Source organism: Carassius auratus, chromosome 14 (genome assembly GCF_003368295.1).
Source record: "Carassius auratus strain Wakin chromosome 14, ASM336829v1, whole genome shotgun sequence".
NCBI classification, from domain to species: domain Eukaryota; kingdom Metazoa; phylum Chordata; class Actinopteri; order Cypriniformes; family Cyprinidae; genus Carassius; species Carassius auratus.
The window spans coordinates 13,215,280-13,242,446 of record NC_039256.1 but is presented as its reverse complement, the minus strand read 5'-3'; the positions used below and the strand labels follow the sequence as shown (position 1 = coordinate 13,242,446).

The following is a 27,167-nucleotide window of genomic DNA, read 5'->3' as shown; positions in this document are numbered from 1 at the left end:
TATTATAATTTAGCCACTACTTTGTGATTAGTCAGTCCTAGTTAAATGTTAAATATGTAGCTTAAATTTTACAAGTTTTAAAGACTCCAGGTTAACCAGAGTTTCAGTCTGATACTGAGAGTTGTCAGTATACAATTGTTGTCGTTGTCGTTGTTGTTGTTGTTATTTGATGATGATGATGATGATGATAATTCTGTAATTAATTGTACTTAACACAATTATCATAATTATGTCTTAAGTGCTACTACTTAGTAGTAAATAAATAAAATACATAATCGGTTGTATTTGTTTAACATGCCCAACTACACAAAAATATAATCTCATATGTCTGTACCCAATTAGTAATTTCTTTCGCTTTCTAGAATAAAACTGCAAATACAGTTGATTTTTATTTTTTTGTCCTCTTAACGCGCAGACAGATATACTTTGATGACATTTGAAGATGCATGTATGATGAATTCAAAATTAGAATTTCAGCTATTTCAGTCTGCATATACTTGAGGCACTCTGTGATATTTTTCTGCATATTTTCTGCACACGCAAATACATCTGCGTTACTCGCCCATAAATGATCTGGAGCTGTTAGTATATGCGTATATTAATCTGCAATGAGGGGACTTTAAAGCACTCAGATCCTAACACAGATCACGCTGAAGGTTACAGTGAGCTTTATGAGGGGCCTTAAGCATTCATACATGCAATATTGGTGAAAGTGGATGTGAAGCTATGGACTGAGAGAGAATTTAAATGGATACTTTATTTATTCAGTTAGTTTCTTCCATACCCTCCTCGTTGTTGTTCCTTTTTTTTGTTCTTTCTTCCCTTTATTCATTCTTCATTTCCATATCCCTTCCACTTTTTATTCCGTTCTTCCTCCTTTTTCTTCTTCCTCCTTTGTTTTTAGTTTAGGTCCCTGTGGGTATCAATCCATATACTAACGACAGTGATATAATATGGCCAATAGGTTTATTTCCTTGCAGTGCAAGCTCATACTGTATCTGTGATGATCAGAATTATTATTCCTCTATAAATGTGCAATGCATTATACAACCATTTAGCATTGTCCTCTGGAGATATGTGGCAATATAATAAATGCTTAATATGTAGATGAATGTGTAGAAATGTAGATGTTGTCACTCATGGACTGGTACTCTTTCTGTAGTGCGTAAATGTGAGGAGCTCTTCGCCAACAACTTGCACAGGAACCTGGCCATTCAGTTCCACCTGGAGTGCAGTTATACCTGCCTGACCTACTACAAGTATCGCAGGGCCAAAGAACACCTGCAGACGGCCCCGCAGTCTGTCAGGAATCGATGTTAACATGGCAGGTAAGAAATATAATGTCAAGAAAAATTATTATTCTGTGCAGGCGATTGAAGGATGGATAAATGGCAATGCATGAATGGAGTTACTGGAATATGAAATAAATGAATTAAAGAAAACATGGATTGCCCAGCAGTGTGAATGGGTAAGGAATTGATGGAATGCGTGAATGATTAAATAACTGTTTGTCTCTCTCTCAGGTGCTTTAGGGAAGAGAACTCATTTTCAGGAGAACTTTGTGTCTACAACTCATCTTAGATGTCAAACTCTCATCTTAGATGTCTTTTTTTTTTTTTTTTTTTTTTTTTATTGTATTGGTCCTGTAAATTTTTTTAGATCTTCTTACAAGAGCATCATATTCCAGATGAGCATATGTTAATAGGAGTATATATCTTTTTGCATGTCATTTGAATCACATGCATGACTTACATGAGCAATGTACATTAACTTCTACATTTTCTATTCTTATTTGGCATTTGACAAGCGATCATTTTGGCCCCTGGTAAACAAAAACCCCTCACAGTCCCTGTGGGGGCAAGAATGGTGCAGTACTTATCCCATCCATCGGGGGGCGACATTTATTCTTGTGCTGATGGCAGATGTGACATTGAGCTGCAGTGAAGGTCGTGAAAAATAAATGTCATGCACATTTCCATCTGTCCCATTCTTTCCCATCTTCCTCACACTGTCTCTCTCCTCTAAGCATAGGGCAGTTGCTTTACTTTTATTGCACTTTTTTGGACGGCGGTTGAGTTTTATCTGGTGTTTGGCTGTTCTGTGCAGTGGCATTGCTCTGTCTGGCGTTATCTGCTTTGGCTGCAGAAATGACAAATTGGGGACAGACAAAGATTTTACGGAAAATTCCCGGACCTTATCTCGTTTTCCCTTCAGCTGACCTCCTTTTGTGTGTTGTTGCCCTAAAAAGCACATTAAATCATTTTTTGCAGAATGGCTTGAGTTTTCGTATTAAACGTGATAAGATCAGTATTGCTTACAAACTCTGGGCTGATAGCACTCCAAGTGGGTCTCGGTTGTCGTTGTTTGTCTTTGTATAAAGGATTTTCAGGTAAAATATCATGCATCAGAGCTGTCAGATTTCATTTCATGGGAATTGAATTTGAATGTCTACAAATTAGATTTTTAATAGGCTAAAGCAGAGGAACATCCCACCCCAGCTAATAAGTATCAGTGTCTGATGATAACTGACTATGATTGATTTCTTGATGCTTGAGCAAGCATCGTGTTCTCATTTGAGGTAATATTTCAGGAAATAACCCTTCTAAAGAGATTATATTAAGCTAAGTGCTTGTTTTATGACACTTTAATAATGTGAAGTTCGATAAGATAATATAAAATGTTAAAAATGCTGCTCATAATACAGTAAAAAATGTCATGTTATAACTGAGTTTTGAAATCGTTTACTGTTTCTCTCCTTTTTCACTTATCTAAACTGTGATCTTTATTTGTCATACACTTTTCTTCTTTTTTTTTTTAGGTCTTTTTGGGATCTGCTCTGGTTCTCATGCCTGTTTCTGTCTGTGTGTTTTTATAGGATCATCAATTGAGCGATGATACAGTCCTGAACCAGATTAACCTGGCAGAACCATCTGAACATGAACTTCCAATCCTCAACGCCGAGGAACAGGCACTTATACTGGCCACTTGGTGAGGGTTTGAATCTATATGGATGGGTCCTGTTTTAATGGAGGCTGTGGTAACGGGATGGGCACCAGTACTTAGGTACTCTGAAGTGACAACAGTGATCGGTCATGGAGCACAGTAATAGCGTCTTGATAGTCTTTTTCACTTTAGAACATTTCATACATATTGAAATGCAGCAATGACTGTACACAGATACACAAAAGCCTGCAATTGCCTGCAGATGCATTTTTTGACTGTACGTTGCTGTCCAATTCACCAGACAGCAATTTGTATCAATTTTTGCTCATGGTGACTTTCACTCTGGAGCATCGTCAGCACTCAGTACTAAGACTGAGTTTTTCTCCTTTAAAAAGATTGTAAATTATGTTACACAATGATACTCATTGAGTTTTCAGACATTCTTTTTATGTATAATAGATTTATTAATATTTGCTTTATATAAGGTTAATTCTGTATTATAATATAATGTTTAATAGTTTTATATTTTCTGTTTGAGTAAAATGTTTTGTTTTTTATTATATTTACTTTTTATACTCTCATCTGTAAAATGAAGTGGCAGTGGTTTGCAACAATGCAAAATCTGAGAGACCTGATGGCCAAATATGTCCATCCAATACATGGATCCAATACATAGACCAGCAATTAAAGAAACGGACCTTAATGGTGCAGAAATTCCCCACCCCCATGTACTCAAGTGGACAACTAATACCTGCAAAACAGGAACTGTGTGCTGCTCTTTATTTTAGATGTTTAAATCACTATTCCTTCAGTTCAGTTTTATTAAAGTAGTATTTTACATTTTATTTTAATTGAATCCACATATGAATTTCCAAAGATGTTGCTGTGAAGGTAAAAGTTTCACTTTTATGTAAGTTTTAAATCATTCAGAGGAATTGCATATACTGCCACTTTTAAAAGGTAAATGAAACGCATCCCATTTTTGCCACAAGTGTGTGTGTGTCTCTTGGTTTGACACGTTTTATTATAGACTGTTTTAAGAGTCTACCTTGTGTACTTGAGATTGAACATACTTCTGAAAATCAGGTTGCCAAAGCCCAAGCCAAACTGTTTTACGAGTATGACTTCAACAGGTCCTCTGGCTGAAATGGGCTTCAATTCATAGACCCAAAAATGCAAGGAAAAATTGTCCCCTCTTTGTCTCCTCGTCCTTGAGATTAGTTTTAGTTGCTGTAGTATTTTAGTTCCTGACTTTGTAAGCTGTAGCTCACATTAATCATCTTGAAGATGTGTAAATCATTGTTATTGATGAGAGACTTTGAAGTGCTGCGTCAGGCCTTCGTCTTGCAGAATATGTTTTTTTTGCCCAAGTGCACATTGATAGCCGTCTTCTCCATCCTGCATAAAAAAGCCTGTGGTCATTCACCCCCATCCCAGCCTGGCAGGAGGTGTGGGGTTCTCCTACACTGCTCTCTAATTAGCTTTGTACCAGCCTCTGCACCCTGTTTGTTGTAGAAGGTCATCATCCTGACCGACTGGCTGCTAGGAGACAAATTGCAGGCGTGGAATAATTAGCAAGGCGTAATTATGCAGGCCAGGGACCTTAATTGGGCTGCGTGATGGTTGAAGGTGAATTATGGGCCCTTATTGGTGCAGTCAAGCAAAACCGCACGTACGGTTTAACGGGATTTTGTTGGAATGCGAACAGCCCACCGTACATTTACTAGCCCTGGCTAATGTAAAGGACTGTGACTCAAATGAAAAATTCAGAGGAAGGTAGCAGAAGTTACTTAGAATATTGAGTTACGGTTATAATAATAGGATTAAATAATTGAACTGCTGAGTGATGGTATTTTATCCTTTTTATTGTCTGTGACACCTTTGTTTCTACTGCAATAAAATGCAGGGATTAAAACCCGAATTAAAAAGAAAACTATTTTGCGTAGAGAAAAGAAAGCCTATGAAAGACATATCTTTCTATCATAGTACTTTGTTGAACTTTAGTTTTCATTCATTTCTATTAGTAAATGAACCACAAATTACTGAGAGGAGAATATTCAAAGTAAAAATGAGATTGTTTTACAGTAATAATTTGTCATTATGCAAGAAATCACAATGGGATGATTTTTTTTGTTAGTTTTTATTATTTTGGTTGTGGATTGGAGTATGAATGAGCGTTTGTGTCCTTGGCCTGTGAACTAAAAGAAATGTGTGCTGCTTTTAAGTGCTGATTTTTTTGTTTGATTGTGGTTTGTTGCTTTGCAGTATAGACTTTCAGAAGAATAATCCAGTTCATAAATGAAGCAACGAGGAGCTCCTGGCCTTCATGACGGTAAGACGCATGTTTTTCTGTCTTTCTCTCACGGCCACAGTGCAGTTGACGTGTCTCTAATCAGTACACGCGGTTTTATTTTCAGACTGCCAGACATGGTGTATGTAAACTTGTCTTTCTCATTTGGAGACAGTTTAGTCCCTAGAATGTGTCACAAACAAATGAAATGGTCTGTCGCTTCTGTTGTTCTGGTAGGAATATATAAAATAAGGTGTCATGAGCTTGTCATTTTTGCTGCATTGGTCAAATCTAGCACTCAGTGTTTTAGCCGCAGCCACACACAAACAATTTGGAAAGTTACCCTGAGTGTCACTTCCTTGAATCTGTAAAACGCATCCCACCATTAAGACATGATCGGTTATGATGGTTATTCTTATTAGCCAACACCCTCAACTAAAGCACTGCATATGTTCTGCTTAATCGATATGTTCCTGTGTACAGCAGATGAAACCCTGCGGCAGAGACGAACAGTCAGAGGCTCAAAGCGACACTGTCTACATCTGTTGTGAACATCATTTTTAACCAGCAGCGAATTAGCATACAAAGAGTTTTTATATCGGCAACCTGTGCCCACCCACAGCCTCAATTATTTATAGTCTGTTATTGCGGAGGACAGTTGTGTGTGATTTATGTCCGTTTCCAAATGTCTCTGACCACAAAATCAACCACTTCACAATCACAGCTGTGTTTCTTGCTCTATTTTGGATGTTAAATCGCTTGTATTCTAAACTAATATTATTTGTTGTTTAATGCATGTCTGTAATACAATAATTTGAAGAAAGTGTCTATAATAGCCATAGAAAATAGAAAAATGTTTGAAAAATATATATTGCAAGGGGTGAGCTCTGGCAATGTGCAAAATGTGAAAATTTTAATATTTCAAGTAAAATATGAATTTAAATGAGAAACAACTATTTACTGAATTTCCCCATTCCCAAGTTTTATTTTACTGAACGTTTTTTGTATTTTCTTTAACTGGCCAGGAAATGTTTTATATTCAGTTCTATTTCCTTTCACTCCAGACCACCAGGGGCAGTGCTGAAAGCACTAGTGGAAATTGCCTCATGCTCGCACTTGACCGAGAACAGTATCACCTCATTGTCACCTCGTGACTCATGCCGTGTCTTGAGCTATAATAAAACATCATCTCAACCTCTTTCTCATTCTCGTTTGATTGAACTGTATGTGACGATATTTTGTGCAGCTTGCTGCTAAAGAGTTCTTCACGATTCATGTCATTGCCTACATCGCTATCAGTTACGGATACGATCAGCGATATAATTCAGAAACATCTCTTTTGCGGAGGCTTCAATCTTCTGGGTGCCTGCAAGTTTTAATGCCTCAGGGGAGATATGCACTCATAAGCCCTTGTTGCCTTGGCTTGAGAGTGTATATGCGTTATATTGTCAAGTGAACTCGACTAACAAGCGCTGGATTTACTGAGGCTTTGGATGTAAGGAGTATTGATTCAACAGGGATACACTTAAATGTTCTACTTGCGCTAACGTAATGGATATCTTGAGTGGACATCGTCAGTGTCTGATTTAGAATGCTAAGTGGACCTGATGTTCTGCAGTAGAGATGTTACTGCAAATCTTGGCTAAAGATCAGCCAAATATGGAGGTACAAGAGAAGGTTCAACTTGAATCATGCATCACACCGTCACCAGAGAGACCGTCTGAGAAGTCAGGTGGGTCATCTTCAGTTGCTGTGTTACTGGAAGTAACAGTAAAAGCGATGCTTGCCCACATCAATCTGAATCCCCTCTTAGGCAACAGTATGTTTTTTTTTTTTTTTTGTAACGTTGTGCACAGAAAGACTTCACATCTGTATTGGTGTCAGCATTATTAAACCCATCAAAGGTCACACGCCCTGATCAGTTGGCTCACACACTGGCTGTGATGCAGGTCCTAGACTTATTGGGACTTGGCAGCAGGCCACCTATAGAATCTAGTATGGCAGCACTTGTTTCTCCCGATGAAGCACTTTGTGAACATGTGCGCTGTCCCAGTGTTGAGTGCAAATGCACTGATAAACTGCTTGTCTGGGCTCAGACCAACCTGCTTTCCATCCAGGTTGTGTATCTACCAGGCCGACTCATTCAGGCCACGGATGCTCTCTTATGGGGCATGGTGTCACAGGGAGATTGGACTGTACACCTGGTATTGGTGCATATTATATGGAGGCTTTATGGGACTGCAGCGTTAAGACGTGTTCGCAGACAGTCAAACATCTCAATTCCCTCATTGGTTCTCCCTCAGGGATAAACCAGGATGGGTCTGGATGCACTAACCCACAATTGGCCAGACATGATACTGTATGATTTCCCCACGTTACCACTGATTTGGAGGAATCTGTGCTGTTAGTAGCTCCACATTTGCCTACCAGGCATGTTTTCAGAATCTTCTCTCACTGACCGTTGGACAACCTTGTCATCTGCCCAGCAGATCAGATCAACTGAGTCCGTGAAGAGGGAAAGTTTGGCATCGACATCCAAACCGATTGAAATTGTGGGTGTGGCCTCTGAGCCCACTGGGCCTCTCCTGGAGTGTTTACAGAGGGTCAGGAACACTGTTTTGAATGTTCATGCCGTGTCCACACAAGTTGTACGCTTGTAAGTGGAAAGTGTTTTGTGACTGGTGATCCATTTCACTGTTCAGTGGGATGCATTTTATTTTATATTTTGCAGTTTTTGGTACTTGGTTGTTCAACTTCTACATTAAAGGTGTATGTGGTGGCGTTACCAGCTCATTGATCTGAGTTGGTCTGACAGGTTAATTGTAGCCTTCTTGAAAGGAGCTAATCATTTGTATGACATGGGATTTGAATATTGTTCTTGATTCCTCGTCAGTCCCCATTTGAGCCAATATCAGAGTCCTATATTAAATGGCTGCTATTTAATACAGCATCTCTCTTGGCCATTATAACCGTGAAGCGTGTGAGTGAACTCCATGCTTTATCAGTAAGTGCTCCTTATTTGTGCTGGAGTAATGGATTCAGTAGTATTGTGGCCCAAATCCAGGCTCGAGATGATGTGTTTAGGGGGTTATTAAAGCTCAAGACACGTCATGAGTCACAAGGTAGGAACTTTGTTATTCTGTTCTCGGTCAAACACGAGCATGAGGGATTTTCCACTAGTGCTTTCAGCACTGCCTCTGGAGGTCTTCCACTTAAGTCACAGAATCGCAGTTACGTTTGTAACTAACGACTTTCTGAATGTAGTGAAACAATTTTCAACTTTTTAAATTCTGTTTGTATTAGTATTTCCTGCATATGAAGGCAAAGCTTACTCTGCCAATGCATATGTAAACGCAATTTTTTTATATAAATGGCATATTTTTGTATAAATATAATGTATTTTTGATTTAGTACATTTTAGCATTCATATTTATATTACAAAAGATTTGAAATATAAATGTTTATGTAAATACTAAAAAACAAAAGAAAATTATTCGTAATTTTATTATAATGAAAAAAATATTATAATTGATTACCATTTTATATTATGTGTGTGATTTGTGTGTGAATCTGAATTCTCCTGTTCCTTCAGCCGCTTGTTTTACTGTGGCTGATGCGGTTTAACAATAATGGGATGATGTTGTCTTTGGGTTACTGCCCTACCTGTCTTCACAGACTCTGAATCTGTTTGCATTCATTAGAAGTTGCCTTTCTCTGGTTCTCAGAAGACCTTGTCTGCTCAGCTTCGCCTCGCTGTTCAAAGCTTGATATCTTTATTTGTATGAGCAATGAAGTGCATCCTCCACTCTCGTAAGTTCAGCTGTGTGCACTTCTCTCTAAAACTCTCCCACGTCTTGGAATGAGGTCCGTTCTTTTTGAGTGTTTCTGTGTTATGGCCAATTGCAAGTATAAAGTGACCTTCCCAGACAACCTTGATAGGACATGTACTTGCTTTTTGACAAATACACACACCTGTTCTCATGGCTGCAGCATGCAGCATGTTGGTGGTCTTTCCTTGAAATGAATCCCTTCTAATCAACATCTATTAAGATCACAGATTTTTGAGGAACCCAATTAGGTGTGGTACTGTGAAATATGGGCTTAAATCTATAGAAGGTTTGAGTGTCTGACAGCTTTTGGCAAACCGTTCAAAGCTAGCTTGAATGTGTCAACACCCTCCTCAAAGATGTCACTACAAGTCATTAGTTATGCCAATCTCAGGTACGAGGCTCTGATGGACAGGGCCAAGCAGTGTGATGGATTAGAAATGAGCAGCAAAAAGCGAAAGAGAAGGGAAAATGTGTCTCCAGAGTCAGACCCAGAGGTTTATATCTTATTTGTCAAAAGCTGTTAGTCAGGTCCCTCTGGAAAAATAATCTACACTTTGAGCAAAAGGTTCAAACAAGCAGTTTCCTGTGCCTAATGGATCTTTGCTTTCTGCATGAACTCTAGAATCCATATTTTAAGCATGTTGGAAACAAAATTAATGGGGTAGAATAGTTGTATGAGGCAGTTTGGGATGAGGACATCCTCTGGACACAATTCAATAGAAATCATTGTAGTCGCTGCAGTTGTTGAATTTGTGCTCATAAACACTAGAACAAGATGAATTGATGATTATTACAAAATAGTTGCTTCATCAAAAAGGTTTGCATTAAGGAAAATTATTTATAAAACACAAACTAGCAGTTAAAAGTATTCACCATAAATTACTTGTATAAATACTTATATAAACACTAACTAAATTTATATAAATATATTTTTTGAGTTTATATGCATTTTAGAATTTATATAAATATTGATTAAAAGAACAATATAGTATTTTTAATATAAATATTTAAATAATTTATCAAATACAAAAGGAAACCCTAAGAGAAAATAATTCATAATTTGGTTCTGTACAATTTCCATGTCAGGTGGTTTGAAATTTATTTTCCAAAGCCTGAAATTATTGTTGTTGTTATTTATTATTATTATTATTATTATTATTATTATTATTATTATTATTATTATTATTATTATGTAGTTGTGTTCTATCAAAACACATCCAACTGCAAAAAAAAAAAAAAAAAGCTATTATCTGGTTTGTGTGTAAAACAACCAGTAACAAGTTATGTTGCACTTGTTTGTGTCGTAACAGGCAGATAAAGCTTTTTGTGGTGAATTATAGGGTATGAAGACTAAAACTGATATCTAGACCTTGAGTGTCACTTTGGTGGGAACGATAGGTGGGTTTAAACACATGGTTGTGGTTAGGTTTATCATGAATATTAATTAGGTTATGGTTAAGTTAAAAGTAGTGCAATTTTCAGAGCTATAATAACCTTGTTCATTAGTAGTCTGGTGTCTACGAGGCTCTTTTCTGTGCTCTGTTCTGTTAAACTCTCTCCTGAATGTCGTTTCTAGATGTTACATTTTACTGAGCTTTGTTTAAAAATGCATGAGCTATACAGTATTTCTTATTTAACCTGCCTTATAGCACTTAGAGCCATCCAAGAATAACCAGTGAGATGGAGTATAGCAAGGGTTGAGGACTATCATTTATATGTCAGGATTATTTATTTTCTCCATTCTTAAAATGAAGTCTTTTCAATGAAGGCAGGGAACGGGATGTGTTCGTGGCTGAGTTTGCACTTCTGTAGGAACAGCAGGGAATACTTTCATAGCCCAGGCATTTGACACTGCAAACACTCTTTCCTTTCATTTAATCATTTCTCATGAAGGGTGGGAGGATGATAAAAATGTGTGCTGTCAGAAAAAATACATTGATGTACACCTTCTAAGGATGAGGTGTTATTTTTGTGTTTGCGGTTATGTGTGTGTACAATATGTCTGAGAACTCATTGCCATTTCTCATCACAATGGCTGACGTGGAGAATCCACCATTGGTTTTAATAATCAAGAGTCATCGATTGACCTCAAATACTGTTGCAGATACAACCGATAATGATTTTATTGAATGAAACCTTGCTTTCATTAAAACCTTTAAGTGATAAATCATTTAGGACTTATTTATCATTGCACATTGACATTACCAGGATGTGCTGAGCATCAATAGGCATTTGCTGCATCATACACTATCCCATACTGACTGCTCCTAGAAATCAATGCAATGCTACACTTGGCTGCGTTCCCAGATGAATATTAAGCTTCGTGTGGGATTACACTGTTAATTGGCAAATCAGATTTGAAAAACCTTGTTTAGCTGATAATATGTCCAGGGAAACTAGCTCGTTAGATGATGAGGTGGTTGAAGTACTATATACGCTCCAGGTCGGTAAAGTGCTTTATGTGTTCAGTTCCATTTTAAGCCATTTTATTTATTTATTTACTTTTTAAAAGAGTTTGCTTTGAACTTCTGTCTTATTTCTCTTCTTGATCATTCCCCTAAACCGCGGGTCTTGGCCTTGGGAAGAGTAACATCATTCTCATCAAAATCCCCCTTGTAAGTGCCAGACCTGCTTCAGTTTCAAAGAGCTCCTCGTCTGAGATTAATCATGTGGGTTTTGAGGCCGTTCTTGTCTGATCTCTTTGGTTTGTGATGTCATGGGTGATAGCATTTGGCAAAACCACCTGGATGGTTTGTTCATCCACTATCTGTCAGCTTTCTCCCGCTGTTTTGGCCATTGGTTCACCTCCAGGGTGTGGTGTTTCAGCTTGTGTCAGGGGTTTCAGATGATCGTTGAACCCCCATTAGGGATCTCGACGCCTTCTACACCAGGCCAATGTAGCGATGGCGTTATGCATGTAATGTGAGCTTGTGTGTGTTTGGATGGATGGGTCGTTTCCTTGCTGTTTCTCCCCTGAGGTCCGATACTTGTATTGATCTCACCAGTGATCTCTGGCCAAGGGCAGTGCACTATTGGCTGCATTGTGTGCCTAAATCCAGTGCAGCCAAATGTGAATGCATTGGCTCTTTCATGGCAGTGTGTCCAGTCAGATCTGAGGTGAACACCTGCAGTTTAACTCGTAAATCTTTTGTTCATTGGGATGAGCGTCTCCATTGGGAAATGGCAGGTGTGCGCATCTTGAGAATATTTCTGTCAACAGTGGCTAATTTGAGCCTGGCTGTGAAAGGGTTGTGTCGTCTGCATTCATGATGTCATTTCTTGTGGGTGTTTCTATAACTTTGGGAACTTTTATGTCCTGGGGTTGATTTTTATTAAAAGCAGGTTCAACCTTACTTTTTTGTAATAGGATGACCTCATTTTTACCATGCGTTCATTCAGTTGTGGTACTATTCAAATGTTTTTTATGTATAGATTTTAAAGGAAGTGTAGGCGATTTCAGAGAAGCTAGCAATAGCAAGCTAGCTTTGAAAGCATAAGATTCCACCATCTCTGCAAATCACTCTCCAAAACCACACCTCTTCCAAAACACATGAATGTGCACAGGCAGACCAGAGGCTAACCAGCGACACGATGAGAGACGGCGTTAGTGGATGGTTATTTATTTTCTTGTGCCATTCACATTACAGTTAAATGTGCACTGTTGGCTGCCTTCAGAAAACATTACAGTACAAAGCGCATAGTATTACCATATAACGCCTTTTATTCAAAAAATTAATTAATTATAACAAAGATGTGGAAGAAACTACATAGTTTTTTTTATATTATCTTTATTTATTCGGCATGGATATATTTAATTGATCAGAAGTGACAGTAAAGAATTTTACATTTATGTTTTGCTGTTTTTTCCCTATTCATCAAAGAATCCTGAAAATTTGTATTAATAAAATAAAAATAAATCTTTCCTGAGCACCAAATCGGTTTACAATAATGAAGAAGGGAGTAATTTCTGTAGAAAATTGATCTTAAAAATTCAGTAGTTTGCCAGTAGTTGAAAAAGCACCATTCGACATGTTGGAAGCAAATCTTTCCTTTTTGCCTAATTCTTGCTGAGGGTTCATCCTCACCATTTCTGTCAAAACGAGCAATCTAGTTTTCACCTGCTGTGTTCAAGAAGCATGTTGATGTCAGCTTAGTTCTTTGTACAACATGAAAACCACAGCTGATATTTTATTTTGGAACAGAAGCAGATTTGAAATATTCATGTGCAACTTTCAGTTCCAGCAGGTTGTATATTTGTGTGGTTCAAGTGAGAAAATGCCTTACATTCAGGGCAAGATGAGCTGAAGTAATTTGAAAAACATTACCTAGATCTATGGCCGACTTTCCTCTACTGACCTTTCAGATTATATGTTTATGAGGATTAGACGTTAAAGAGATGTTTCCTCATTCACTGTTGAAATATGCACCTGACTTGGATCTAATTTGCCCCCCCCCCCCCCCCCCCCCCCATGTCTCTATGCGTTGAGAGTTTATTTATGAGAAAACGGGGTATGGCCAGCTAACCGACAGAACAAACAAGCACTTTCCTTCCACTTCAGACATTTACTTAATTGTCTGTTACTGATTGATTGCACCCAAATCCAAAGTTTTATTTCACAGCCCTTTTTTTACTCTTAGGCATCATAATGTCATAATGTTACCATCAGTTCATTGAGATCATTTTCACCAGTCTTTCCATCTTCTGCTGATCTGCACTCTGCTGTTGCTGGCCTCCACTGGCTGGTTGTGTGAGCAGGCATCTTTCCAGTCTACATGTGGATCCAGGAGTCTGCAGGCTGGTTAGATGGTTGTCACGTGTCCAGCAAACATCACAGTGTTTTATTGCCTGCTTTTTATCTTTAAGAATATGTTTGAATTATATTCACATTTATGCATTTGCCAGATGGTAGAGGAAAACATTTTATTGGTTCATGCATTTCCTGGGAATCGAACCCATGACCTTGGATGGAGCTACAAAATACATATATTTTTAATATATATAAAATCGTTTTTGGTTTCACGCAGTAGTTTTTTTTTTTTTTTTTTTTTAGGTACAGGTGGTACGGCTGAAATCTATCAGTTTATGTCGTGATGTTTTTTCAATGTTTGCTTTGTGCAAAATTGTAATATTTTTTTTTTAATTATTATTTTTCTAATCTACCGTTTGTTGTTTGCCTAACTAATGTAATACAACTTTGGTCATTTACATTTGAAAGTTTGATTTAGTTTGATCTTTATTAGATTTAAATATTAAATATAATTGAAATAAATAATAGATTGTAAATGTTATAGTCTGGTTTTTGTACCAGGATCGAACCATTTCTTAGTGTTTGTTATTTTGTTTGGATTGACTGGACCTTTAAATCTAACACAACAATGTTACGTGCCATTTTTGGTTTCTGTTTATAGGGTAATAAAATAATATTTGAACCAAAGGTCTTTTTTATGTGGTTCTTCATTCACTGAGAGGTTTATGTGTCTGAAGCACCTGCTGTATTCAGAACGATATTATGGCGGTCATGCGCTGGCTCAAATCGTCTTACCGGCTTCAGGAGGGTTTCCAGGAAGGACTGGCCATTTCAAGCTGAACTTGAGCTCTGAAATCTGTTTGGAAAGTGGAACTGTTGTGATTGAAAGTGGGTTAATTTATAGCTGTGGCGTTTATTTTTCACCATAAATCTTCTTGTTCCACAAGAGCCTAATGACTTTAACAGAGTCCTTGCTTTTTATGTATATCTCTAAATACGTGCAGAATTAGGTCTTTACAAACTTTATTACAAGATTGTCATTGTTTAAGAAAATAATTATTTTTGTTCAGTTTGCACTCTCATTGTTGAAATTTCCATTGGGACATTTAAGGTTTTCTCTTGAAAGAAAGAAAAAAAAAACTATGAAATGAGGTGCAGATTTAATCCAACTACATCGGAAAAAGAGAAGAATTTCGTCCTTCCCCTTTAACAGACTTGTCCTGTCACTGTTGAAGGCTTTTACATGGTTTATTACTTACCAGTCAACACGTTCCATAGGGGGTCTGACATTTTCCTCTTATGTCTACTCAACTCTGATCATCGAATTCAAGACCTCCCAACAAATTTTCTCAAGCCAAAACCTTCTCTTTCCTGACTCTGTTCTTTTGCTCAGAGAAAGTTCTTGGACTAAAGACATATCACACTACTCTGTTGCCAACACTAGGCTTGTGCCATGTAGAACCTGGTGTGTCTGGGGTTTCTGTCTTGCTGAATTAGAGCTGTTGTTTACTGTTTGGGACTCTTGCCATATTCAAACACCTTAAGGTCCTTGAGTCCTAGCAAAGCCTAGTGCACCTTCAAAGCTGGTTATTCATGCTTTCTTTATCAGCTCAGCGACACCGACATTGGATATTGGATGGTAACATTACAGGACGTCTGCTGTCCACCTTTGGTTTTAGGATTTTAGTTATGGGGCTGTATTGTCAGCATTGTTCACCAGAACGAATTTAGAAAATGTAGAATTTTACAGTAGATCATACAACCACTGACAGAGGAGTGCTTTGAATCTTTAGTAAACTGCATTTAGGCCAAAAAGGAGAACATGTCTTACAAATGAGCTGATATGATTGTGACATGGTGGAGTCATACAGACACAAAAAGACAACATCAAATCTTGGAACTGTTTCACTAGTCAAAAGTCTTCATGTCTTCTGATGTGTTACAGCTGTATTTTATTTAGCTGTCACTGACCGGTTTAAATTATATAATGCAAAAAAGAAGCATCTTTCAGGCTGTGCACAGGATCATACTTGTGCCACCTGCTTCAGAATGAAATGGCATTGAGCTGAAGATAAAGATATTGACGCTATGAGATCGTGTCTGACGCCGTTATTCAGAGAACCTTAACGCTTCTGTATTGCATTTGTAGCCCACTCTTCGAGGTTTCTTACCCACACACCTCACAGATTAAAATATTCTACATAGAAGTACTTTGTGGCAGCCAGATTTTGTTACAGTAGCAGCTCTGCTTATGATAACTCTATTTTTCAATGTCTTTCAAAAAGATATTGTCCAGATACACATTAGTGATTTGACAGTGAAGGGCTATTTACATAGGCTCAGAGAGAAGCTTTGGCAGCATTGCGTGCCAGCTGTTTAAAGATGAAATTATAGGATGCCTTTCAACAGATGATAGTCTTCATCATCCCCATTATGTCATCTGATTGGTAGACCACCTGACGTCAAAGTGCTACCTCAATAGTGACGCTGACGCAGGATTTTGTAGTGACTGTTTCATTCATATATATATATATATATATATATATATATATATATATATATATATATATATATATATATATATATATATATATATATATATATATATAATTGGTTTTTTTTTTTTTAGTTTAGGTGAGATTAAGAATACCAATGTGTTTATTCGTTTTTTTTTTTTTTTTTTTGAATCCCAAAACATTTTTTTTAAGGAAATATGTAAACTAAATAAGTGGCTCCACTCCTAAACCATGTGGTCACAGTCAGTGATAAGTCACATGGAACTGCTTTTTTCTTTGATGGAGCTTGTAATTATGAATGTAACGGTTCTCCGTAGTCTTGCACTAGGGTTCAACTCGAATCTGGCAACACATCTGTATTATGGCTTGTTAAAAATAACACGTAAAATAGACAGAGTTCGGCTAATGTATGTTTCTGTAGATGGATATGCATTCTTGCTTCCCAGTACATTACACCACAACAATGGGAAATTAATAAATAAATATGGACAAACCCATCACTCTTTGTAAACTTTGTTCAATGTGAGTTCCGAATGCTATGCTGGAATATGACCAGTCCATTAATGTATTCATCACCTGGGTGTGAAAACTTTAATAAGGATTCATATATAAGGATATTTAATTTATACAATCAAATATGCCATTTTATTTTACATTTGATTACTTACATTTTTGTATTATCAATTTCTGTACCTGAAAACCTGAAAAGCGCTGTTTATTTTATTTGTATCTTTGCTCTATTGTATTTATTTGTACTGTTACTTGTAGTTTATATTCTTATTTTCTTTCATTTTATTTCACAGTATAGTCCCGTTTTCCCCCAAACATAGCACATACTGTACTGAACCGTACCGAATCTATGATTCTTAAACAGTGATACAAACCAAACCATGAGTAATTTGAACCCCTACTTGTAATCATATGTAAACACAATGTACTTATTGCAAAAGGACTTTAACACAACATTTACCAGGCTGTGTAATCATTGTACTTTTATACAGAAAGAGCCTAAAGTATTTTTTTATTCCCAGAAGTGAAGACATTTAGCTGATTCTGTGTGTAATTAAAGTAATAAAGGTGAAGACTCGGACCACTGAACACCTCATTAGGCAGCTCTTAAATTTCTCTCTCTCTCCATCTCTCATCTTTCTTGGAAAGACCTCCGAAGAGCAATGCTGCTACTGCTCACTTCTACTGTTCTGTGTCTTGATTTTGGATGGGTCTCTCTACAGGCAGCCTGCTGCAGCTTTAGCTCATTTATTATTCCAGCTGTGCTTTTATTAGTGATGTCAAGCTGCTCTGAGTCGCTCACGGAGTCATCCTTCTTTTTTATAGTCTTAAACATTTAGTATCCACTATCCAGAAGACTGACAATTCTTTTTATTTATTTGTTATAATTGTAATTGCAAGTCTAATCCAGTCAATTTGTTTCATTTAAACCCGCCCTTTTCTTACTGTATATTTGAGTGCAAGCGCATTCAGATCTGCCTATATTCAATCAACGACTGATGAATAGAACAAAGTCTCCCACCTACATTTGTTTTTTTTTGGTAGTCAGTTTCACTCGGATGTATTTCACAGTACCGAAGAAAATATCCATGGGTAGTTCAGTTTCATTGTGACATTAAAGCCAAGTACAGTAATCCAATAGGGCTGCAACTAACAATTATTTTGATAATCTATTAGTTGGCAGATTATTTTTTCGATGAACTGATTAAAACCCTATTTCTTTTTTCTATTCCACATTATGCAAATTTTCTTAAAATAAATGTGCCAACTGAATGCTATGAAAACAGTGCTTAACAATTATTTAGACCACCGGCCATAAAACAAAACACAAATATTTTAGGAATCTGTCAAAAAAACAAAAAAAAACAAAAAACAAATTTGCAGTAATTTTTGGACAAATGACAAACTGAAACAACTAAGTAGTATTTATTCACATAATAACAAAAATGGCTCCTTTGCTTTTGATAACCGCTCACATGCTTTTTGACTAATTGGGAATAAAATCTGAATAAATCTGAACAAAAAACAGTATAAAGCACTTTACATTTTTTTTTCTGCCTTTCACTGATAACCGCAATAATTATATTATAGCATTACAAAATGGCTTACTACGGTTACTAAAAAGCTTGTGCATGTTGGAGGTCTAACCAATACAGAAAGCTAAAAACGTATTTTGGCAATTACCAATACTGATAGTTAAGAGCAGCAGTGGCACAAACCTTACAAAATGGTTAAAAAACCTTCCATAAATTTGTTTGAATAAATTTGTTAATCATTTGTAGGCTATATAGTGAATATAGTTTAAATATCTAGATCAAAAATGAAAACAAGGATAATAAAGATTTAAAAAATCACAGTAATGCTCTGCAGAAACATGTCGCGTGCACTTTGATCACAGTTAGTCTCCTCTTACTGTAATTTCTTTATCATGTAAAAGCATCTGATAATTACTGCTTCAGTGTGGAGTGGCATGGAGGCGATCAGCCTGTGGCACTGCTGAGGTGTTATTGAAGCCCAGGTTGCTTTGATAGCGACCTTCAGCTCCTCTGTATTGTTTGTCAGATGTTGCTTATCTTCCCCTTCACAATACTCTATAGATTCTCTGTGAGGTTCAGGTCAGGGGAGTTGGCTGGCCTATCAAGCACTGTAATATCATGTTCATCAAACCACTTGGAAGTGGTTTTAGCACTGTGCGCAGGTGCTAAAGTCCTGCTGCAAAATAAAATCAGCCTCTCCATAAAGCTTGTCAGGAGATGGAAGCATAACGTGCTTCAAAATCTCCTGGTAGATGGCTCCATTGACTTTGGACTTGATAAAACACAATGGACCAACACCAGCAGACGTCAAGGCACCCAAATAATCTCTGACTTGAGAAAATTTACACTGGACTTCAAGCAGCTTGAATTCTGTGCCTCTCCAGTCTTCCAGTCTCCAGACCTTGAGTTCCAAATTAAATTTACTTACATCTGGAAAGAGGACTGTGGACCACTGAGTAACAGTCCAGTTCTTTTTCTCCTTACCCCAGGTGACATGCTTCTGTGGCTTACCCTCCCTGTGGAGGGTGTTGATGATTGTCTTCTGGACAACCGTCAAGTCAGTAGTCTTTCCCATAATTGCGGTTGCATGTTCTAAACTATCCCAAGAGGTACCCAGTTTTATACTCAAAATTAATCAAAATAATCAACTTTAAAATTTAATATAAAAATTTGAGATACTGAATTTTTAACTTTCCTAAGCTGTAAATTGTAACCATCAGAATAAAAAAACAAAAAAAAACCTCTTGATATATTTCAGTTTGTATGCAATGAATCTAGAATATAAGAAAGTTAGCTTTTTTTTTTAATTACAAAAAAAAAGACTTTATTGTCTCCCTCCCTCGTCTGTTTAACACACGCGCCCGCCACTCTTTCAGTAAAGATTTCAACTTAATGCAAAAATGGAAAGGCTTACGTGAATTTGTGACATTTACAGATAAGGATAAGACCATTTATTAAAAGTTTTTTGCACCGAGGATGCACACACGTATCTGTAAAAGCACTGTGGACTAATCGGTAATGAGAATCTTTGTCGATGATTTTCATTATCGATAATAATCGATTAGTTGTTGCAGCCCTATAGTCCAGTATATATCTGCAAAGAAACTATACACTGTCTCAGTCTTGGGCCGGTCTGGTGATTAAAATGCCTTCCCTCCCATTTCCAAGCCCTGGTACTGTTACCATAGCAACACGGGTTTCCAGCGCAGCAGAAGCGTGCAGAGTGGTGCCATTCTGGAAGGAGTGGGAGGGGTCAGCCGCTTGAGAACTTGTTTCTTGGTGGTGGTTCTTCCCCAGGGAAGGAAGCAGCTTTGTGATAATCATCTTGTCAATTTGGCATTGCAGTGAGCAGCGAGACCTTTTGGGGTGCAAAAAAAAGTATACTCCCACAAAATATATATTAATGTATATGTACAGAACCATCTTTTTATCTTCTCATCAGTTGGGAATATTGCATTGTCTGTGTGTGTGTGTGTATTCACAGCATAGGACTATGTGCCACCCACTGTGTACTAGATCCTCCTGTGCTGAGAACAGTTTCTAGTTCCTCTGCTTTGTAAGGCTTTTTTATGGTAGCACACACAATCAGGTTTATTAGATTGATATCAATCTTCAAACCAAATGCCTTTTCAACACGCCAACATTTGAGGGCTTTTCCTTTCTTCCTCACTGTTTCTGTTTTTGTAAAGCTGCTTGTTTTGAAGGAATTTTGAATTTCTGTAATTGTATTAAATTTGGCCATCCCAATACAGTTCTGGTCTGAGTGAGTTTGGGTTTTGTCTTGGATTTGCACCCTGGGTTATGCTCCTCTGAAAGACAGATAGCACACACTTAGAGAGAACGCAGGTCATTTTGCTGGGAAAAAGACAAAATAATCCACACATTATCAGCTTGAGGTTCCAAAAGATGGACTGCCAAAATGTTTATGTCACTAACAATTTCTGCTTTCCCATCTGATACATTCAGCCCATATGGACACAGTCGAAGTGATTCTGTTATTCATTGTTCATCAGCGCTTCAGAGACATAGTCAGGTTTATTTTATTAGAGGATTGTCCAAAACTGAAAATTTATTTTTTCTGGCTCTGTGCCAAACCTTAAACATTTTGCCTTCTAGTGTCTAAAGGATATATTCTAATATGGCATCCTATATGAAAAGTGATTTGAGATCTCCAGACCTTTGATTAAACACCTCATATTGTTACTTGTTTTGTCTGAGAACCATGGTTTCTTTGTGATTTTTATAAATCTGTTTTCTATCAGTACTTTTCAATGCTGAATTAAATGCTGAGCTAGATGCAATGCACTGAGGCTGCTTTGTCTGTGATAATACATGCCATAGATCAAGTGTCATATGACACAGCATAACTTTTCGCATTCTGTCTGGGTTACGTAGCTCAACTGTCGGGATGAGGCCTGTTACAGTAAGAGTGAGTTTAAATATAGATGTTTTCCACACAGATAAATATAGACCCCCACTGTACAGTAGGCTAACACACATTGAAAAAATGGACCACATGAGACTGAAACCTTACTCCTCAGCAGGGCCCACAACCATTTTCCTCCTAAAATAAATCAGCTGCCATTTTGCCAGTCTTGTAAGACAAATTCATCAATGTTGGCAGCACATTTAAATGTCAGGTTTCTTAGTTCATTGAATTGAAATACTTCAATATAAAAACTTGATGTTTTACTAAAATTAAGTATTCTGTGTCTTTCCCATATGAAATGGCTGTAAAAACAGGGAGGATGAGGGTGAGCAGTGTTTCACGAAATATCTGATCTTTGAAGTTATAAAGGAAGATGCGAAGGCTTTGAAGTGTGTGTCGGGTTTAAGAGCCGGGGTTTGATGAGTCAGGCTTGAAGTCCTCATGAATCACATGTAAACACTCCAGTGCTTTTTTCCTTTCCGTTCTTTCCCTTTGTAGGTCAGGGGACTGAAGTGCTGTACCCTTTCCTGTATAAAATATATATAGTGTGTGTGTGTGTGTGTGTACACACAACAGTCATACTCAGGAACTGACATTTTGCTCATTGACTACATACTCCATTACTCATACTCTTTCTTGCGGTCCAAGAAGACCAGGATCAACTCTTCCTCTCCCTTTCTCCTCTTCCATCTCTCCCTAGTTGGCTAACTGCTCACGGGTTCTGACAGTGTCTCTTATTGACTTAACTGTTCTCTGGGTAGACTTACTATTGTCTTTCTCTCATTGTTGGCACCCATGATCTGATCTCTGTTGCTTCCACTAATTCCTCTTCACATCTCAGAGCCTCCATCTTCTGTCCTTGGATACCAATAACAAATTATCTTTTTAAGCATTTGTTGCATCCATATAAAGAATCTTTTTGGCATTTCAGGTGTTGCTAGTGTCTGTATTAATTGGACTGAGTCACTGTCATTTAGACATCAGTCTTTAAAAAACACGAATTATTTAATAACACTGTTTAATGTAATCATAAGTAAATCTCTAAATGAATATTATTTTATACTGTGTAATATTAATTTTTTAATGTTTTAATGCCTTTAATTCACTTAATAAAAGGTTAATTAAAACCTTTTGTTACCCTGAGTTATATTTTCATCTCTCTCTTTCTTCCTCAGTGTTTGCGGTCTCAGCCAAAGTTCTGGGCAGTGGAAGTGACATCACTGTGCCTGAGGACTAAGCTGGAGAGAGGAAGCTCACGGAGAGTTGAATGTGCCATGATGCAAACACAGGTAAAACGGTTCAGAACCCACATGCGCATTCCTAAAATATGTTCTTTGCCAGAAATGTTCTTATAAATCATAGTACAAATACAGTAAAGTTCAAATTCTGTGTACCCCACAGTCTGCAGCTATATATGAGATGTACTGAAACACTTCTGAACAACTATTTCCAGCCAATCTTTTTTTAACTACACTACTGTTCAAAGTTTTAGGGTCAGTGAAAGAAATTAATACTTTTATTTAGCAAGTATGCATTCCATTTCTTATGTTATTGAAGATTTTCAGATTTTCTATTTCTTTTGAACATTGTATTACAATATTTTTCGGACTATAAGTCAAACCTGAGTATAAGTTGCATCAGTCCAAAAATACGTCATGAGGAGGGAAAAAAACGTATATAAGTCGCACTGGACTGTAAGTCGCATTTATTTAGAACCAAGAGAAAACATTACAGTCTACAGCCGTGAGAGGGCGCTCTGTGTTTTCAGTGTAGATTACAGGAGCACTGAGCAGCATAGAGCGCCCTCTGGCGGCTGTAGACGGTAATGTTTTCTCTTGGTTCATTTGTCTTAGTTCATTTCTCTTCGTTCATGTCAAATTAATTTTGATAAATAAGTCGCACCTAACTATAAGTCGCGGGACCAGCCAAATTATGAAAAAAAGTGGGACTTATAGTCTGGAAAATATGGTAATCAAAAATGCTGGGAAAATTTTTTTTTTATCAGTTTTTACAAAAATATTAAGCAGCACAACTTTTTTCACAGAAATAAGTTACATTTTAAAACCTATTAAAATAGAAAACAGTTGTAATTAATAGTCGTAATATTTCATTATATTTAATTCAGTATGCAAATAAATGCACTCTTGATGAACATAAGATTTATTCTTGTTTTTAAAGTCTTTTATCAAAACCAATTCTTGTTTCATATGAGCCAGTCATTGTTTTAATCAGAGGGACTAAAGACATTTCATCTCTTTAATAAGTGACTCGTCATTCAGTATGTGGATTCATACATTTATTAGCCCCAGTGAAATAGTTCCAAAATTTTAAAGCACCCAGAGAAATGAGATCCCAGATTTCCTCCTGTTGTTTTTGTTGCATTTGTGTGTGCAAGAGAAATGGACAGATAAGCCCGAGGGAGGAGGATTAGTCATATTTCATGATCGTTTGTGTCCATGTTTTACAGAGGAAAATCCAGAACAATAAAACCAGAGAAGCTCTGAAATGTTCGGTGTGTATTTGTGTGTGGAGGGGATTTTAGGGAGGACTGGAGAATAGGATTTGTCGCCCTGTGCTCTGGAGGATATGGGACAGCCTGGCACTTCTTGTCCTCTTGATCAAATTACATTTTATGGCTCCCAATGACTTTCTGGGGAGCAGAAAGACTTTTCACATTGTCAAAGAAACCGCTTCATTTGTCCATTTATTCCAGATTGGATTTTTTATAATTATCGTAATTTGTTCATTGTAGAACTGTGACCCATTCTGTCCTCTGTGTAAATCCATCTTACCACTCATTAAATGGCTGTTCAGAAGCATCTGTTCTGCTCTGAAAGGGGTTTACCGCTCAAGTTTACGGAGTCATCAGTCATATTTGAATGTCAGGGCTACTTAAATGGTCATAAATTAAAATCCAGTCTACTGAAAACAAGCCTGTCTGTTTAAATGTACTGTAGTGAGAGAAACATTATTATTATTATAAACAACTCTAGTTGAAAACACCAAATTATAATAATTATACATTAATAATTATACAATTATACATTTGTGCGACACATTGCTCTATACGTTTGTTTTATTTTATTTTTATTATTGCTTTTTTTTTCCTTTAAGTTTTAAGTGTTTGCCCAGTGGAGCTGCTCTCTGACATCCCAAAACTCAATGTGACAGATCGTTTGGGGATTTTATGAGGCCACCCTGAGGGGCAAGTTTGAGTCTGACAGGAGATCACAGCAAGTCACACAAACACCTGTCCATCACAGAGTTAGAGGAACATGAAGCACCCAGTAAATCCCACTGCTGAGTCTTGACACCAGCGAGGACCCCGGAACAATGGCAAGAGAGTGAGAGCACACTCTCAGATGAGTGAAGAAGAACCAAACCCTTTTATCAAAGTTAAAAAGTAAAAATATTGAAGAAAGTCAGGTAGCGCTTTGTTGAAGTTTAAATCCACATACAGTTTACATACCTCTCTTTTCTCAAGCGCCTTAAGCATCGGCAACTGTTAGCAGTCGCTTTGTTTAGATTCTGATGAAACTGTAAATTTTTCAAATTTTGTGCTGATGTTAGCGCTGTAGAGTTTGACTTAAAAACTCCTTGATGGATGAAGGCATTTTTCAGGCAATTTTATTGCATGTTTAGCTGTTTGGATTCCTTTTAATGAAATGAATCGTCTACTTGTCTGCAGACACAGGCCTCTGTTAATGGCTGAAATTCGTGTTCTTGATTGAATTCCAGGAACATACTGAACATATTTACACAATCACTCAGAAATACTCATCAGCTTCACAGATAATGTAATCAATCCAGAAAGGTTTTTGTTTCCATCCTGAACAGTCTTGACATTTTGTGAATATGGCAGAGACTCTTATCGCTGCGGATGGAGTTTCACCGCAGTACTTGACAAACTTAATTTCCCCTGCCTCCTCTGGCCTTTCTTATGAGATCAAGAGAGGAGAGTATGTATTCAGAAATAGCAGAGAGGCACTTCGCCTATGTGCTCTGCATTTTTCTCACAGTTTAGAGCCGCCGGTATCTAGCCCGTGGAGTGGGCCAGTACTTCAGAAAACTTTTTATTTCCATTGTATATTCAGAATGGCAGAGCCTGCTGCATTGTTGGATTAGAGGTGCTCTCTGTGACTGCAGAATTTGCCTTTGTGGGGCTTACACCACACGCTATCGACTGCCGCCCACTTATTTTTAAATTAAGACTCCGATCAGACCCTGGATGAAGTAGATTTCTCTGAATGTAAAATTCAATTTCAGTGCTTAATCAATAATATCCCTGAAATAGAAGTTGGCAGCTTGGGTCTTTTGTATGGATTTAGGCTTCTCATGGCAACGTAAAAAAAAAAAAAAAAAAACTTAATTGTGTATGACGTGAGGTATTTTTGGAGCAGAAAAAGTTTTGTTTTGAAGTAATTTACTGAAGAGATTTTTTTAATATATATTTTTTAAATCTACAGCAGATGCACACTGCATGTATGAATGTATGACAAGCGCCTCTGACTAGACACAAAGTATTTTCATCATCTTAATCCATTTTAGCTTCCTTTTTGTCAGTGAACCAACCCAGTTTTAAACTAAATTCACACGAAAGTCTGTTTTTAGCTTGGTTATGATCAAGATTTGTCCAGTGTACTACCAGAAATGTTGTGATATGTTGTGTTTTATGTTGTGTTTTTGTATATGGATGGATGGATGGTCTCAGAGCTACATAGACATGAACCAGAGAACCTCATAACTCTTAATTTCAGTTAGGTCTTTAAAAAGTAGTTTTACTAATACAGTTACAAGTGCAACAGCAGTTACGGTTGTTCGACTTCGAATTTAAATAGCTTTCTATAGGGCCTGTTCTTTTCCTGCTCTCTTAAAGTATGCAGAGTCATGAAGAGTGCTCAGTGATGTCATTTCCTCCTGCCGCTGTATTTCTGTTGGAGTTCCTCAATGGAAAGGTTTACGTGTAATCCAAACTAAACTGTCAACTGTTGGGGAAGTTTCCTTTGCCCCATTTTGTGAAAGGCATGAGCAGAGAGAGCTCAAGAAAACCTTTGTGAGTCATGCCTGTGTCCTTTTTGAGTTTTCCGTCACACAAAATCAATGGAAGATCTATATCTAAATCTGTACCTCTAGCCAGAGTTTGTGGCATGTTTCAAAAACTCTTAGTTATTACTGTGTTTCAGTTTTCAGGCAGTTTACATGCGGTGATTAATTTTCTCACCGATGTCCTCAAAGATGCCTTTTAGGTGATTTGTTCTTTCTTTAATAAAATAAATACTGGGTACACCTTAAAAGCACTCTTAGATATTATATTTGAATGTACTGGTTTAATTCAGTCGAAATTATCATATTTTTTTTTTTGTATCTTATGTATCAAATAAAAGCATATTGACTTGAAACCTCTTGATGTAAAATAAACATTTTTGAGTGAAATGGTTATTTAAAACATCAGATGTTTTGTGCGCAAAAAATAAAAGAAATAAAAAAGAGTGTGATGCTTAAAGATGATGCACTTTTTGATTAGACGTCTAAGTGATGAGCATGTGTTTATTGGGCGGTCGTGGGGTTCTTCCACATCAAAATTCATTTCTCAGCTGCTCCCTCGACTCTTCCTGATCGGTAGATTAGCACTTATATATTCAAGCCATTTTCCAGCCATGGAAATGCTAAATAATTAGTTATCTTCTGCCTGCAGACGAGCTTAGCCATCTTCCATAGAAACTGATCGTATCTACTCAGTTGGAAGTTTTATTTCCTGATGATTTTCTTCCGTAGTGAACGCCCAACTGGAGTTGGAAAATGGCCTCTTTTATGCAATTTGTTGTTAATTCACAAAATGCATTTTCTGGAATATGTAACATTTTCT

General features: G+C 37.2%; 1 pseudogene; it reads left to right on the top strand.

The window, feature by feature from the left end:
- Window positions 1–27,167, top strand: part of LOC113113301 (tetratricopeptide repeat protein 27-like) — a 72,472-nt pseudogene that overhangs the window by 20,160 nt on the left and 25,145 nt on the right.